This window comes from Pan troglodytes, chromosome 20, assembly GCF_028858775.2.
Source record: "Pan troglodytes isolate AG18354 chromosome 20, NHGRI_mPanTro3-v2.0_pri, whole genome shotgun sequence".
Taxonomy (NCBI): Eukaryota; Metazoa; Chordata; class Mammalia; order Primates; family Hominidae; genus Pan; species Pan troglodytes.
In genome coordinates, this window is record NC_072418.2 from 34,951,607 (window position 1) to 34,968,549 (window position 16,943).

The window sequence follows — 16,943 nt, forward strand, 5'->3', positions numbered from 1 at the left end:
AGATACAGATATAGATAGATACAAATATAGATACAGATACTGATAGATACAGGTAGATGCAGATACGGATATACAGACAGATACAGATATAGATACAGATAGATACAGATACAGATATAAGTACAGATACAGATACAGATGTAGATACAGATAGATACAGTTACAGATATAGATGCAGATACAGATAATGCAAAGTGAGTTTAGAACCAACGTCTGCACCATAAGCATATTATTATGTGACTGTGTCCACATTAAAGGAAAAGTGTGCCCTACAGAAAACTTATTGATGCCAATGTGGCTATGATGAGTTATCAACAAATAGAATCTATGCTGAACTATCATATTTTACCCTCAGAGGCCAGTGACCAGTGCCAAGTTAACCTGTTAAATCCCAAAGTAGAATTACGTGACCAGGTGGAAAATTCCAATTGAACATCTGTGTTACAGAAAGAATGGGGCCTTCCACAGCCTGGCTGAAGATGCAGAATAATACTTGTTAGTAGTCATATCTCAAAATGAGAAAAGTGGCTATTCCCTTTGGATGGAGCTGTGAATCCTGAACTTCTCTTCATCAGCAACTTCTTAAACATCTCTTTCAGTGAATCTCCTGCTTTGGAATACTGCATCTATGACACAAAGCAAAGTAACAAATAATTCATTTTCTCACTTTTTTTTCCTTTTATGGGTACGTAATATTTTACATATTTATGGGGTAAGTGTTTGTTACACATGTATAATGTGTGATGATCAGGTCAGGGTATTTGGGGTATCCATGGTAAGTACTCAAGTACTTATCATGTCTATTGTTGATATCATTTTAAGTCCACTCTTATAGTAACTTTGAAATATACAAACTACTGTTGCTAAGTATAATCACCCTGGTCTGCTATCAAACATTAGAACTTATTTATTTCATCTGACTATATATTTGTACCCAAACTCTCCTCATTCCCTCACTCCCACTCACTCACCTCCTCTTCCCAGTCTCTGGTAGCTGTAAGTCTATTTTCTATGTCAATGAGAACATTTTTGACTCCCACATATGAGTGAGAATATGCAGTATTTGTCTTTCTGTGCCTGGTTTATTTCACTTAACATAATGGCCTCCTCCAGTTCCACCCATGTTGCTGCAAATAACATAATTTCATTTTTTATGGCCGAATAGTACTCCATTGTGTGTACCTACCACATCCTCTTTATTCATTCATCTGCTGTGGACCCTTATGTTGATTCCATATCCTGGCTATTGTGAATAGTGCTGCAATAAACACGCAAGAGCAGGTCTCACTTTGATATACAGATTTATTTTCCTTTGGATAAATCCCCAGTGGTCGATTGCTGGATCTTATGGTAGTTCTATTTTTAGTTTTTTGAGAAATCTCCATACTATTTTCCATAGTGGTTGTACTAATTTACATTTCCACCAACAGTGTATGACTTCCCTTTTCTCCACTTCCTTGCTAGCATCTATTACTTTTTGTCTTTTTAGTAATAGCCATCCTGACTGGCATAAGATGCTATATCACTGTGGTTTTAATTTGCCTTTCCCTGAATGATTAGTAGTAATATCGAGCATTTTTTCATAGACCTGTTGGCCATTCATACATCTTCTCTTGAGACATGTTTGTTCCCTTCTTTTGTCCATTTTTAATGGGATTATTTGTCTTTTCACTATGGTGTTGCTTAGTTCCTTGTATATTCTGGGTATTAGTCCCCTGGAGGATGTGTAGTTTGCAAACATTTTCTCCCATTCAAGAGGTTGTTTCTTCACTTTTTTGATTGTTTCTTCTGCTGTGAAGCTTTTTAGTTTTATATAGTCCTATATGTCTACTTGTTTTAACTCTTCTTTAATCTAAGACATGTGGTTGTCAATCAGAGCTGCAGATTATCCTAAAGTGACCACCACTAGCTGAGTTGATAGACTTCAGAACAAAAACTAGGCCCTTGATGGCCTCTTCAGCCTTCAGATACCTCTTAAGAAAATTCGTTGTTCTCCTTTAAAGATTTTGAAGTACTGAAAATAGTTGGAGGCCAGGCGTGGTGGCTCACGACTATAATCTCAAAACTTTGGGAGGCTGAGGCAGGCGAATCTCCTGAGGTCAGGAGTTCAAGACCAGCCTGGCCGATATGGTGAAACCCTGTCTCCACTAAAAGTACAAAAATTAGCCAGGCATGCTGGTGGACATCTGTAGTCCCAGCTACTTGGGAGGCTGAGGCAGGAGGATCACTTGAACCTGGGAGGCAGAGGTTGCAGTGAGCCAAGATCACACCACTGCACTCCAGCCTGGGGGATAGGGCAAGACTCCGTCTCCCCCCCAAAAAAAAGTTGGAAAAATTCCCATCCGTATTTTTAAAGTTCTGTATGAGTTTGAAGATGTCCAGGTTAAGAAATATTGAAATACTTGAGTCAAGAAAGTAGAAAGAGAACCTGTTCTTTCAGAAGGATTCAGATGTTCCAAGGAAAATTGATGCATAGTGACACAGTCTGTCCAAGATATGGGTTGACTGTTACCTGGAATCTGGGATATAATACTGTGCAGTTATTAGTTAACCAAAAAAAGGCATTTATGGTTGTTAGCAGCAAAGAAATATATGATGTTGTCTCCAAATGTTACTAAAGTATCATTCAATCCCAGAAGAAAATGGAACAATGTTTATAAAATTCTGAAAGAAAAAGTAAAACAAAAAATTGCCTTTTAGCCCATCACAAACAGGTTGTTTTATTAAGAACAGATTAGTATAATTCAGCAAGGTTGGCTAAGGGTTTTAGGACATAATAACAATGTATTCTGTGCTTAGAAACCACTAAGAGATATTTTAATTGTTCTTACAACAAAAAAATGATAAATATGTGGGCAATGCATATGTTAATTAATTTGATTTAGACATTTAATAATTAATACATGTTTCAAAACATTATGTTGTACACATTAAATACATGCAATTTTGTCAATTAAAAATAAATAAGTGAGTTTTAGGACGTAGTCTGGTTACAATAATGGAAGACAGTCATAGCTGCTAAAATAGCAGCTCATCTTTCCTGTAGTTTTTGATTGCCTAATATTCAATCTCAAGTACATGGTAAACATGGATCCTTCCTATGGAGATGAATGGAATTTTTTATTTTAGTGAACTTTCCTTACATAAGTTTACCTCCTAAGAGTTTACAACATGATATCCAATCCATTGTTTCAACTGATGAGGAATTATAGTCCAAAGTGTACTATGGAGTTCTGAGATTTTGACTTACATGGAGTAGCTTATAGAGCATCCAATCTCCCACTGAACTAGAAAATCTAGATAAAATACACAAAGGGATGTCTTCTAGAAGAATCAGAACATTACCAAAGCAATCAGGATTAAGAGGCCATGACCCCAGAAGGGAGGGAAGGGATGTGAAAGTTAGCCCAAGATTACATCTACTAATTATCCCCTTGGAGGATTGACCAATCCTCCTTGGCTGCAAAGAGCAAGAGGCCTGAGATGGCATATTTAATTTTTCCTTAATTTCACAGGGCTAAGAACATAAAGGTTGGAATTCAGGACTGTCACTCTAGCTAAACATAAACAGCCAAGTTTCCAGAGAGTAGGAGTCACAGACATACATCTGGCACTCTGCACCTGTTTTCTCCTTGAGACATTTACTGATTCCAAAGCTTTGTGGGGCTAGAGTCCCTGAAGCCAAGCAAAGAGAGGAAGAAAATCTGAAGGGAGGTTTTGGCTATCTTACCATGCTAGGAATACAAAAATTTAAGTTCAGTGCTCACCAATGAAGCAATACACTGGTAAATATTCAGGCTTTCAGCTGAGATGCCTGAAGGACAAACCAGAGATAGAATCAGCCTTACAAACAGTGAAACCCAGACAGGAGTCAGCTCAGTTCTGGATTGAATCAAATTGGTATGTTTATACTCTCACTGTCATGTAGAAGAAGATAATCACTGAAAGCTTCTACAATTTTTCAGAGAGTATGTCTGGTATAAAATTTAAAAATTATCAAGCACAGAAGGAAACAAAACCAAAGGGGGGTGGATAGAAATCATACAAATAGGAACATCTTCATAGATTTAAGGTTATCAGACATTGACTAAAATAACTATGGTTAGCATGTTCAGGAAAATAGGCAAGATGAAGTTCTCCCAAGAATACTTTTTAAGAATAAAATGTAATTCTAGATCTGAAAAATTTTAATGGCTGAAATTGTATACTCAATAGAAGTGTTTAGTAGCAAATTAAACACAGCTTTAAAAAATAAATAAATTGGAAATTAAAACAGGAGCCAATTCACTTAAAATATAACAGAGAGGAAAATATATGAAAAATACAGAAGAAAATGTAAGGGGAACATGTGGTACAGTAAAAATGTTTAATATACTACTGATTAAAGATAATGAAGAGAGGAAAGAGGGAAAGGGGCATGAGCAATATTTGAAGAGATAATGGCCAGTAATAATTCAAGAAAAGGATTTGCCAACACAACATCATAAATGGGAAAAAGATTTCCAACTGAAAATCAAGAAACTCTGCAAATGGTAGGCAAATAAATATGAAGAAACTACAACTCAGAATATGAGCGCCTAACTGCTACAACAAAGAGAAAAGTCCCTTAAAAACATCCAGAAAAGAAAAGAAGTATTACCTTAAAAGTAGCAATGGATGGACTGACAGCTGACTTCTGCAAAGAAATGATGGAAGCCAGGAAAAAATAGAAAGCTATGAACAACAATCGAGTCAAAGAAGACATTAAAACATAAATTTTAAAATATCTTGAGACAAACAAAAATGGAAACACAACATACCAAAACTTATGAGATGTAGAAAAAGCAGCTCTAAAAAGAAAGTTTATAGCAAGAAATGCCTATAACAAAAAGAAGACTGAATATAAATAACTTAATATTACACCTCAAGGAACTGGAAGAAAAAGAAGCTCAGAGGAAGGAAATACTAAAGATCAGAGCAAAAATAAATAAGAGAGACTATTCAAAAATAATTCAAAAGATCAACAGAACTGAGTTGTTCTTTTTTGAAAAAAAAATTGATAAACCTTCAGCTAGACTAAGGGAAAAACAAGGACTCAAAGTCAGAACTGAAAGAGGAGACATTAAAACCAATACCACAGAGATACAAAGAATTATAAGATTACTATGGACAATTGTACATCAACAAATGAGATAATCTAGAATCGAGAAAATTCTTAGAAACATGCAATCTACCAAGACTAAATCATTAAGAAACAGAAAATCTGAACAGACCAATGAGTAAGGAAATTGAAACAGTAATAAAAAGTCTCCCAACAAAGAAAATCCCAGGACCAGATAGATTCACTGCTGAATTCTACAAAACATTTAAAGAACAACTAATACCAAACTCTACCACAAAATTAAGGAGGAAGTACTTCCAAATTCATTTTAAAAGTCCAGCACTGCCCTAATACCAAAGCCAGGCAAGGACACTACAAGAAAACAAAATTGTAGGCCAATATCCCTGATGACCATAGATGCAAAAATCTTCCAGAAAATATTAGCAACCTGAATTCAACAGTGCATTAGAAGGATTATTCACCATGATTAAGTGGGATTTATTCCTGGGATACAAAGATGGTTCAACATATGCAAATCAATGAATGTGAAATAGCCCATTAACAGAATAAAGGACAAAATCTATGTGATTATTTCAATAGATGCAGATAACTCATTTGGCAAAATTCAACATCATTTTATGGTAAAAATTCTCAACAAATTAGTTATAGAAGGAATGAACCTCAACACACAAAAAAAGGCCACATGTCATAAGCTCACAGTTCACACAATACTCAGTGGTAAAATTTGAAAGCTTTGTCTCTAAGATCAAGAATAAAACAAAGATGCCCATTCTCAGCACTCCTAACTGACATAGTACTAGAAATCCTAGCCAGAGCAACAGGCAAATAAAAGACATCCAAATCAGAAAGGAAAAAGTGAAATTGTCTCTGTTTGCAGATGGTGTAATTTTATGTACAGAAAATGCTAAACGTGTGAAAAAATTGTTAAAACTAATAAATACAGTAAAGTTGTAGAACACAAGATCAGCATATAAAACTCCATAATATTTCTTTATAATAACAACAAACCTATTAAAAAATTCAAAACAATCCTGTTTACATTAGCCACAAAAAATTTAATAGCTTGTGAATAAATTAACCTAAGGAGGTGAAAGATCTGTATGATGAAAACTACAAAACATTGATAAAATACATTGAAGAAAACACAAATAAATGGAAAGATATCCTGTGTTCATAAACTGGAAGAAGGAATATTATTGAAATGTGCATAACACCCAAAGCAACCTACAGATTCAATGCAATCTCTGTCAAAACTCCAATGACATTTTTTACAGAAGTAGAAAGAAACCCTAAGATGTGAACGGAACCACAAAGTACCCCAAATACCCAAAGCAATCTTGGGCCAAAAAACAAAGCTGGAAGCAACATGCTAAATGATTTTAAAATAGGATACAAAGCTATAGCAATCAAAACATCATGGTACTGGCATTAAAATAGGCACATAAACCAATGGAACAGAAATGAGAGGCCAAGAATAAATTCACATATTTATAGATTTGGTCAACAAATATTTATTTATAAATAATTGAATAAATATAAATGTTTATATTGGTCAATTGATTTTTGACAAAGGTGCCAAGAACACACAATGGGGAAAGGACAAACACTTCAATAAATGGTGTTGGAACAAATTGCATATCCACAGGCACAAGGATGAAATTTGACTCCGATCTTGAAAACAGCTTTGCAAAGATTATGACAGTGACAGAAGTCTAGCAAGGCTGACTCTGTCTTGCTTCTAACAAATGATCCAGCAACCCCACTACTTGGTATAGATCCAAGGTAAGTGAAATCAGTACGTTGAAGAGATATCTGCACTCCCATGCCCATTGTGTTCATTGCAGCATTATCCACAATCACTAAGATATGGAATCAACAGAAGCATCTATCAACAGAGGAATGGATAAAGAAAATGTGGGATATATACACAATGGAATAGCATTCAGGCTGAAGAAGAAAATCCTGCCATCTGTGACAACTTGGATGAACCTGGAGGACACTATGTTAAGTGAAATAAGCCAGGCACAGAAAGACAAATATAGTATGATGTCACTTCTACATAGAATCTAAACAAGTTGAATTCATAGAAGCAGAAGGTAGAATAGTGGTTGCCAAGGCATGAGTGAGAAAGAAAGACAGGTTGGGAGATAATCAAAGTATACAGAATTTCAGTTAGACAGGAATTATTTCATGATATCTATTGTGTAACACAATAACTATAGTAAATAACAATGTATTATATACTTGAAAGTTGCTAAGAGATTAGATTTTAAGTGTTCTCACCACAAAAAAGCATGTGAAATAATGCATATGTTATTTAGCAAAATGTAGCAATTTCACAATGTATACATATTTCAAAACATAAATGTACACCATAAATATATACAATTTCGTCAAGTAAAAATGGAAAAATTCTAGAATGAATAATAAGAAAAATTTACACTTTGATTTTGAATTACAACAAAAAACTAGTAAGTAAAAAAGAAGATAGAAAGTTAAATATGTCAGAAAGAATTATCAAACTAGACTTTATAACCACTGAAAATAACTTTTAAGAGATTGGGCCACTGCACAAAGCAGGACTCTGTCAAAAAAAAAAAAAAAAAAGAGTGGAAAGTAGGTTCCACTTGTGATAAAGATGGAGTAACAGAAACTGAATTTACCTTCTGGTCTTAAAAATTAAAAACAAAACAAAACCCAAAATTTGTATCAAGCAAGGTATTTTAGACACTGGACAACAGGCAGCTCAGGACAATGATTCCCAAGTGGATACAAACAAATGAGGTGACCCCTACAGTAGCTTAAGACAAAGATTGTCAGAGTGAATTTAAAAATATAAGCCAATACTTATCTACACTCTATCTCAAAGAACCAAACTTTATATAAATGATAGCCAAGGAAAATTATAAAATATTTTGAACTGAATGAAAATGAAAATCTTTTGAACTAAATAGACAATATATTAAGATGTATGGGATACCACTAAAGCAGGTATTAAAGGAAAATTTGTAGCATTACATTCTAGCACAAGAAAGAAGAAATGTCTGAAATTAATAACCTAAGCTTACACTCTAAAAAGCTTTGAAAGCTTTGTCTCTAAGATCAAGCTTCCACTCTAAAAAGTTTTGAAAACTTTGTCTCTAAGATCAAGCTTCCACTCTAAAAGATTTTGAAAACTTTGTCTCTAAGATCAAGCTTCCACTCTAAGCTTAGGTTATTAATTTGAGGTTACTTCCTGGAGAGTTTCCAGGTCATACTGCAAGAAAGGGAAATCCAAAGAGAGCTCAGTGAGCTCCCTGAGTTAAGGAGACAAAATTTTCAAGTTAAAAAAAGAGGCCAGAATCCACAGGGCAGGATACAGAATAAAAGATTTCTGCACAAAGAGAGTTCTGGAGATCTGGAGAGAGTTCTCCTCAATTCTTCATCTCAGCACTGATCAGCATATTTGTGTGAGGAAAATGCACAAAGCCACGGAAAAACCAGAAAGGATCACGTTTTAAAATAATAAAGATCACATATAGCTAGAAATAATTCACCTTCACAGCAGCCAAAGTGGAGAAGCTTCAAAACACACAGGGCTTTGGGTGGAGCACTCAGAAGGTATTGCCTCGGTATTGGAGCTATAGGAGCCCTAGACTAAAGGCTGCTCCTGCCCAGTCTAACAAAGGTTAAGAGTAAGGATATGAAAACAGTGATTATTAGTATGTTGCATCTTTCAAGAAGACAAAACAATGCATGAGTATGTTAAGAAGAGACATGGAAGATATTTTTTTAGACTGAAGTAGAAAAATAAGTACACTATCCAAAACAAAACACAGAAAAATAAAAAGACTGAAAAAACTTACATTGCAATGTGGAAAACTCTAAGTGGACTAATACTGGGGGCCCAGAAAGAATAAGGGCAGAAAAATATTTGAAGACATAGTGGCTGAAACTTTTCCAAATTTCATGAAAATTGTGAACCTGTAGATTAAATGAATTCAACAAAACCCAAGCACAATAGGTATGAGGAGCACTATAACAAGATCTAATATAATCAAGTTGCTTAAACCAGTGATAAAGAGATAATCTTAAAATCAGCCAGACAGCAAAAAATACATTATATACAGAGAAATAAATAGAATGATAGCAGTTATGCTCAAAAAGCATGCAAAAATAAAATACAGAATATAACCATTAAATATATATGTCAGAAAACAGTACATCTTTAAAGCACTGAAAGAGAAAGTCTAACCTACAGTTTTATACCCAGTAAAGCTCTTTTGGATAAATAAAGGTGAAATAAAGGTCTTTCAGACAAAGACAAGCTGAAAGAATTTATCATCAGAAGACTAGTATCATAAGAAATGTTAAAGAGAAAATCCTTCAGGAAAAAAAAACTGATACCAAATAGAAATCAGAATCTACACAAAGGAATTAAGATGGGAAGAGTATGTATGAGGGTGAAAATTAAAAACTTTTCAAAAGTTTTGCAAATCTTTTTTAGAAGATAATCGATTGTTTAAAACAAAATAATAACAATGTATAATGGAGTTTATAACATAAGCAAAATGTTATCAGAGTAAAATATATTATGACAATAGCAAAGAGACTTGGAAAGGAAGAAACAGAAGTGATTGTGTAAGGTTCCTTGCCATAAGAAAAGTGTTATAATATCATGTAAGGCAGAGCATGATAAGTTACAGATATAGTCTGTAAACCCTAAAGCAGCCACAAAAATAGCACAACAAAGTGTTATAGCTAATAAGTTAACAAAGGAGATGAAATTGAATCATGAAATTTTCAATTACTACAAATAAAGAAAAAGAGGAGAATGGGAAGAGAACAAAGAAACTAATAGAAAATAATTATCAAGATGGTAAATTTACACATGACTGTATTAACAATCACATTACTCATAAATGGCCTAAACACTCCGATTAGAAGGCAGAGATTGTCAGAATAGATGAAAAATATAAAAAATACACATCTACACTCTATCTCAAAGAATCATACTTCATGTAAGAAACAAATGGGTTAAAAGTTAAATGATGGTCAAGGGAAGTTATAAAATATTTTGAATTGAATAAAAATGAAAATCTTTTGAACTGAATTAACAATATTTTAAAATGTGTGGGATACCACTAAAGCAAGTATTAGAGGAAAATATATAACATTAAATGCTAATATAGAAAATAAGAAATGTCTGAAATTAGTAATCTAAGCTTTCAATCTAAGAAATTAGAAAACAAAACAAAACAAAAACAAATTAAACCAAAGGCAAAGAGAAGAAAATAAATAATAAGTGCAGAAATAAATGGAATTAAAAACAGAAAAATAATCCAGAAAAAATTAACAGAGCCAAACTGGTTTTTTGAAGATATCAATAAAGCCAATAAACCTCTAGCCAGATGTACTAAGGATAAAAGAGGGAGAAAGAGAGAAAGAGAAAGAGAATCTCCTGTATCCAGACTAAGAAGGAACATCACTACAGACCCTGCAGACATAATAATAATAATAACAATAAAGATTAGCCTGTGAGTAACCTGTGTCTGAATCCACAAGGAGCTAGTCAATAGTTTAGATTCCTGGGGCCCATCCCAATCATAATGAATAAAAATTTCAGGGCTAATCAGCAGAAAGGAACATAATAATAATGATAATAATAATAGGGTTTGACATTTTTGCAAACACTCCAGATGACTGATGCAATGTTGAGCTCAAGGTGCACTGCCTTAGACTAAATAGGGTCAGCTAGTCTCCAAGATTCACGACTAGGAAAATTAAAAAATAGGTCATGCTCTACTGACTTCCCTGTGAAGTCTAGATCTGCACTGTCTAGAAACAACCTGTCAGATAAAGGGGAAGCTGATGTGACCAACAATGACATACCCATGAATTTAAGATTCTCTCCATTTTCTCTTTACAAGTTATGCATGTTGAAAGTGAAGCTCAAATAGGTGGCACCATCCCATGCACATATTCCAAGAAGCAAAAGACTAAAATTGTCTGCCACAATAAAATAGAATACCACAATGATACATTTTGGTATCTGTCCACAAAACCTTCTTCAGGTTCTGCCTGATTACTAGATTTCTAACTGTAACATAAACCCCTTTTCCTGGAAAACAATTGAAAGCAAGGAAGTTAAAACAATATTATGTGGGACAAAATATAAGTCTGCTTGACATCTTTTAAGTAAATCACATACATAAGTATTTGACTCTCATTAGTGACAAGTGATTCTTAAAACTTAGAAAGATGCTTTAGCTAATCACGATACCCTCACTGCAAGCTCACAGCAGCCAAAGATTGGCCTATCTGCTGTGCAGAGAAGGATATTCTCTGGTCACAGCCCACTCCTCAAACCCCAGGGGCTCCCAGTGGCCCAGGCCGACCAGCATACTGGCATGATACAGCCTATTACATACCGTTTAAATAAAGATTTGCAAGGAAAATGAATTCATGGCAACATTCATTATTGATCATTCTCAAAACTGTCTGGAGAATTCCCCCAGAGGGCTTAGGGAAGAAATTAAACATTGTTTTCCTGAATTGTTTCCTGCTGTCTTCCCACTTCACTGGTTTTGCTCCCGTAATTGTGTGTGATCCCATAGCCACAAATTTTAATATGCCTGAATTATTTCATACAACTTCTGGATCACATGTCAATAATTTGGGTGTGAATAACTATAATAATAATGATGTTAATAATAATCACCATGATGAGAAAAGATCCTTAGAGTTCCCTGTTTACTGTTATCTCTTAACTCTTTAATTACGTTTTGTCTGACCTAAATCTACTGCATCAAAATCTGCAAGTAATAAATTCCAAGTTATTTCTAGTCTCACCTGCCCACCCTTGACCACTGTCTCTTTCCTGGAGCTCATTCCCCCTTTCTTCCCCCTACTATTGGTCTCTTATGGTTTTCCTTCTATTTCTCTGACCTTCTAGATCCTCGTCACCATTTTTATGAGTTCAGAAATTTGGACTTTTTTTTTTTTTTGAGACAGAGTCTTGCTCTGTTGCCCAGGCTGCAGTGCAGTGGCACAATCTTGGCTCACTGCAACCTCCACCTCTTGGGTTCAAGCGATGCTCCTGCCTCGGCCTCCCTAGTAGCTGGGATTACAGGCATGCGCCACCACCCCAACTAATTTTTGTATTTTTAGTAAAGACAGGGTTTCACCATGTTGGCCAGGGTAGCCTTGAACTCATGACTTCAAGTGATGTGCCCACCTCGGCCTCCCAAAGTGCTGGAATTACAGGCATGAGCCACCATGCCCAGCCCATTTCTCAGAATTCTAATCAGTGTTTTCTCATGTCATTTCAAACACTCTCCTTAGCCTCTCACCTCCTTGCCTAGCTTCAAACATCATCAGTCTACATATCCAGAATTCACATCTTTGATGCAAGACTCCAGGTGTCATGCCTCCACAGCTCAGTTAACCATCTGATGTCACCTCCCACTACTGTCTCATGTGCCCTATGCTCCCAAACCAACTCCTCTGCTCATGGCTCAGCCAGCTTTCCCAGTGCCTTTTTATACCCACAGCTTTGACTTCCTGGTCCTTCTTCCTAAAACGCTTTGAAAAATCATATCCAGCAGTATATCAAAAACAGCAAATTATCCATTATGAAGTTTGTTTAATTCAGGGAAAGTAAGAGTGGTTCAACATTAGCAAATATAATTTTAGTATAATTTAAGATATCAAATATGACAAAGGAACCAATATATCTATTGTTGAGGAAAAAAAATTTGAAAACATTCAATCGTCATTCCTGATTTTTTAAATGTATAGAATACTGAATATAAAATGCTAACTTCCTTACATGATTTAAAGAAAAAAACCTGTCTCGAACCAATCTTCATTCATTATACCCAGGAATAAAACATTTGCAACATCCCTTCAAAGGAAAAATCTTTAGAAGAACATTCATTATCACCACCACTATTTAATATTTCTCTGAAAGTTCTATCTAAAGCAGTGAGACAATAAAATTATGTACAAAATATAAAAGTAGGAAAGAAAAAACAGGGGTTGATATTTATATATTTTATGATTATTTCCCTTAAAAAATTATCTGAAAATCTAGTAGAGCTAATAATAGAATTTAATAAGGTGTCCAAATAATAAATATTAACAATGAATCACTTTCATGAATAAAATAATGATCAGTTAGAAAATATAACCAACAACCTATCAGAATGACCAGGATCAGTTGGGGTAAAAAGAAAATTCCAGACAGAAATACTCTATCTATCTATCTATCTATCTATCTATCTATCTATCTATCTATCTATCTATGTTACCTATGTCTGAATCCATCCACCCATCCATCTGTCCGTCTATCTGTCTACCTATATACACACAACTAACCCTTGAAAAATGCAGTGGTTAGGGAGAACCCTAACCACTCAATCAAAATCCACTTTTAACTTTCAACTCCCCCAAAACTTACTTAACTCCTAATACCCTCATTAATCTATCTATCCATCCATCCATCCATCCATCCATCTATCCATCTATATCTATATATCTATATCCATATCTGTATCTATGTGTATAGATAGATATACACACACATATAGCTGACCCTGGAACAGTGCAGGAGTCAGGGGACCAACCCCTCACACAGTTGAAAATCCACATTTAACTTTCGCCTCCCTGAAAACTTAACTACTGATAGCCTGTTAACCCAAAGCCTTACCAATAACATAAACAGTCATTATTTTAACACACTGTCTAGTATCTACATATATTTTACCCATTCATGACCTGCCTAACTTTTTCTTGTTTTTTTCAATATTTCTAGACTACATGGCTCACCTGTGGGTTTCTTTTTCAAACTGTTGCAAATCTCCCCTAAATTTTTCATTAATTATTGAAAAAAGAATCCATATATAAACGCATCCATGAAGTTCAAACCCATGTTGTTCGGGGGTCAATTGCATGTGTGTGTGTATGTATATACATATATCCATCACATATACTCAGATATAAAGATATTCATGCCAAGATTATTTCTCTATATATTCATCTGAATCATGACTATAAAATTTTTTTGAAAATACGATAAATAGTAAAGGATTTTCACAAAAGTTCTTCCAATAAGTTGGTTTGTTCTGATGAGAATAAAATAACAGCTTTATGTTGGATGACAAGTTTAAGGCCAATGAATTATGCACTTTAGAAGGGTGAATTTATGATACGTTAATTATATATCAATAAAAAATTTTAAAAGTAAAAAACCACATGTACTACCTCTAAAGAGGGGACTGCTTATTCTCACATGGCATTCTGCTTACCCATGCATAGGGCAGCACAGACATAGACACATACAGCTCTACGTATGTGAACCAACTCAACACAGCTTCCCAACTTGGTACTGGTAATAATGAGATCTTCACCTTCCACGCAATTCCCCATGGTACCTGGTAGAATTCCACTTTATACCTTTATATAAGAATCTCACTTTATAACTCATCCTTCAACATCTTACATGGCCACACGCCATGCTCATTCGTGTGTGAAAGTGCACGTAGTACTATGATTTTTTGTACCCCATAGTGCCTTCTTTATGCCTCTCCGATTCTATTTTGAGGAAACAGAAGCTCTGAGAAGGCAAGGGGCTTGCCCAAGTTCACAAGAATAGCAACTTCCAGACCTGGGACTTAAGCCTAGGTCTCTAGATTGCACGCCACGGTTGACGCAGCCCTACGGCCCCGGGCATGCGCTTCTCTTCTTCCTACATGAAAGCCCTCCTTACAAGCCTTCCTTGTACCCTATGGCTCCAGGATCCGGCCCCTTCACCTCCCCAGAGTCAGAGTTACCACGGTGCAGAGGCGCACCAGTGGGCCTCCGGCAATGCTGCTCCCGCTTCCCACCTTCCAGTGGCACTCACCAGAGACACCCAGTGTTAAGAATTAACTGGGGAATGGCCCTGCGCCTGCTCAGGCCAGCTAAACAGAAACATTTAGAGCAGCAAAAAGGGCGCTTTCGCTCTGAAGACCCCGCAGGCCCTTCCAACGAGGCCAGTTTGGGAAGGAGTGCATCCCCTTAGTGGACCTTCACAGCCACACTCTCGACATTGGCTCCAGAGAATCCATGACGGGGAAAACTCATGAAAGCCTGGACAACAGACAGAGAAATCTAGCCACGTGATTCTGAACACGAATTCAATTTCCAAAGATTATTTCTAGGGGGCGTAAGAACCTGAGGCGCACCCCGATGAGGCCAGTAGTGAGTGATGTCAGACTTCCGAAAGTTCTGTGTAAAGCAATGAGACAATAAAAGTAAGCACAAAATATAAATTTAAGAGAGAAGAAAAAAGTGTTCATTATGTACGTATTTTATGATTGTCTTCCTAAAAAAATTATCTGAACATCAATTAGGGCTAATTATAGAATTTAATGAGGTGACCATATAATAAACATTAAAAATTAATCACTTTTGTGAAGTAAAGCAATGACCAGTTAGAAAATATAACCAACAACATAGGACGATCAGAAGGAGTTAGGGTAAAAAGAAAATTCCAAACACAAACACACTTACTATCTATCTATCCATCTGTCCATCCATCCATCCATCCATCCATCCCTCCATCTGATTATCTGTCTGTCCATCCATCCATACATACATCTATCTATCTATCTATCTATCTATCTATCTGCCCATCCATCCATCCATCATCCATCCATCCATCTATCCATCTATCCAACCATCCATCCATCTATCTATCTATCTATCCACCCATCCATCTGTCCATCTATCTATTCATCTATCTATCTATCTATCTATCTATCTATTTATCTATATCTATCTATGCATTCGTCCATCTGTTCATTCATCCATCCATCCATCCATCCGTCTATCTATCTGTCTACCTATATACACACAGCTAAACCTTGAAAAATGGAGTGGTCAGGGAGGACCCCCCTCACTCAGTCAAAAATCCCCACTTTTAACTTTCGACTCCCCAAAAACTTACTTAACTCCTAATACCATCATTAACAAATAAAAGCAAGCAAATTTGAATAAGGTAACGTTTGGGGGCATATCTAACTAGCAAAGATGTCAACAGCACCCAGGATTGATCAGAGCACAAGAAATGAACACTCTGAAGGGAAATAAAAGTCCAGGCAAACTTTCTGCAGTGGTCCCATTGTTGCTCTCCCAGGAATGCGTCCTTAGGAATGGTCACATGTGTGCAGAACTGAATTTCCAAGTCCGTCTAGTGTTGCAGTATTTACAGTTGCAAAAAGCCACAAACAATCTAGGTACCTAACAGAAGGGGTTAAGGCGACTAAACTAGTGGGTGGATTAATAGAAAAAAAATACTGTATAACCATTTTTCTTAATGTGGACCTGTGTTCATGGACTCAGAAAAATATCCGTAATATAAAGGTAAGGGAGAGAAGAAGGCTGTAAACAGCACATGCGTGAGCCCTTTTTGTTTTAATTAAAAATTACATATATAACATATATGCATATATTATATTATATTATATATATTTATGTATTTGTTCTTCTTGGAAACAAAGATGTCAATGAATGAATACCAAATTACTAACAATGGTTATCTTTGAATTTATTTTCTTTTCTCTTATTCATTCTTTCTCTCTCTAGATTTTTCTTTTATTTTTTGAGTGTCTGTGTTTCTTTTCTATGATTATTTTTATATTTATAAAAATATGTAAATATTTTTACATATATGTATATCAGATGAGCTTTCCAGAACCTTCTGCCACTCTCAGGAAAGAGCACGCTGACCAACAGCGGGCGCAGGTGGAAAGTGAAGGCTCAGAGCATTGCTCTGAGACTTGTCCTGGGAGGCTCCTGGTCTCCTCTCCAGCTTCCTGCT

At 35.6% G+C, this 16,943-nt stretch overlaps 1 long non-coding RNA gene across 4 annotated transcripts in view; it reads right to left on the minus strand.

The window, feature by feature from the left end:
* Nucleotides 1-422: 422 nt before the first annotated feature.
* Nucleotides 423-16,943, minus strand: part of LOC104003337 (uncharacterized) — an 86,302-nt gene continuing 69,781 nt past the window's right edge. For all 4 annotated transcript variants that reach the window (XR_010153572.1, XR_001711731.3, XR_010153573.1 and 1 more), the window contains one exon: nt 423-626. This is a non-coding gene — a long non-coding RNA (uncharacterized LOC104003337). The remainder of the gene's footprint in view (nt 627-16,943) is intronic.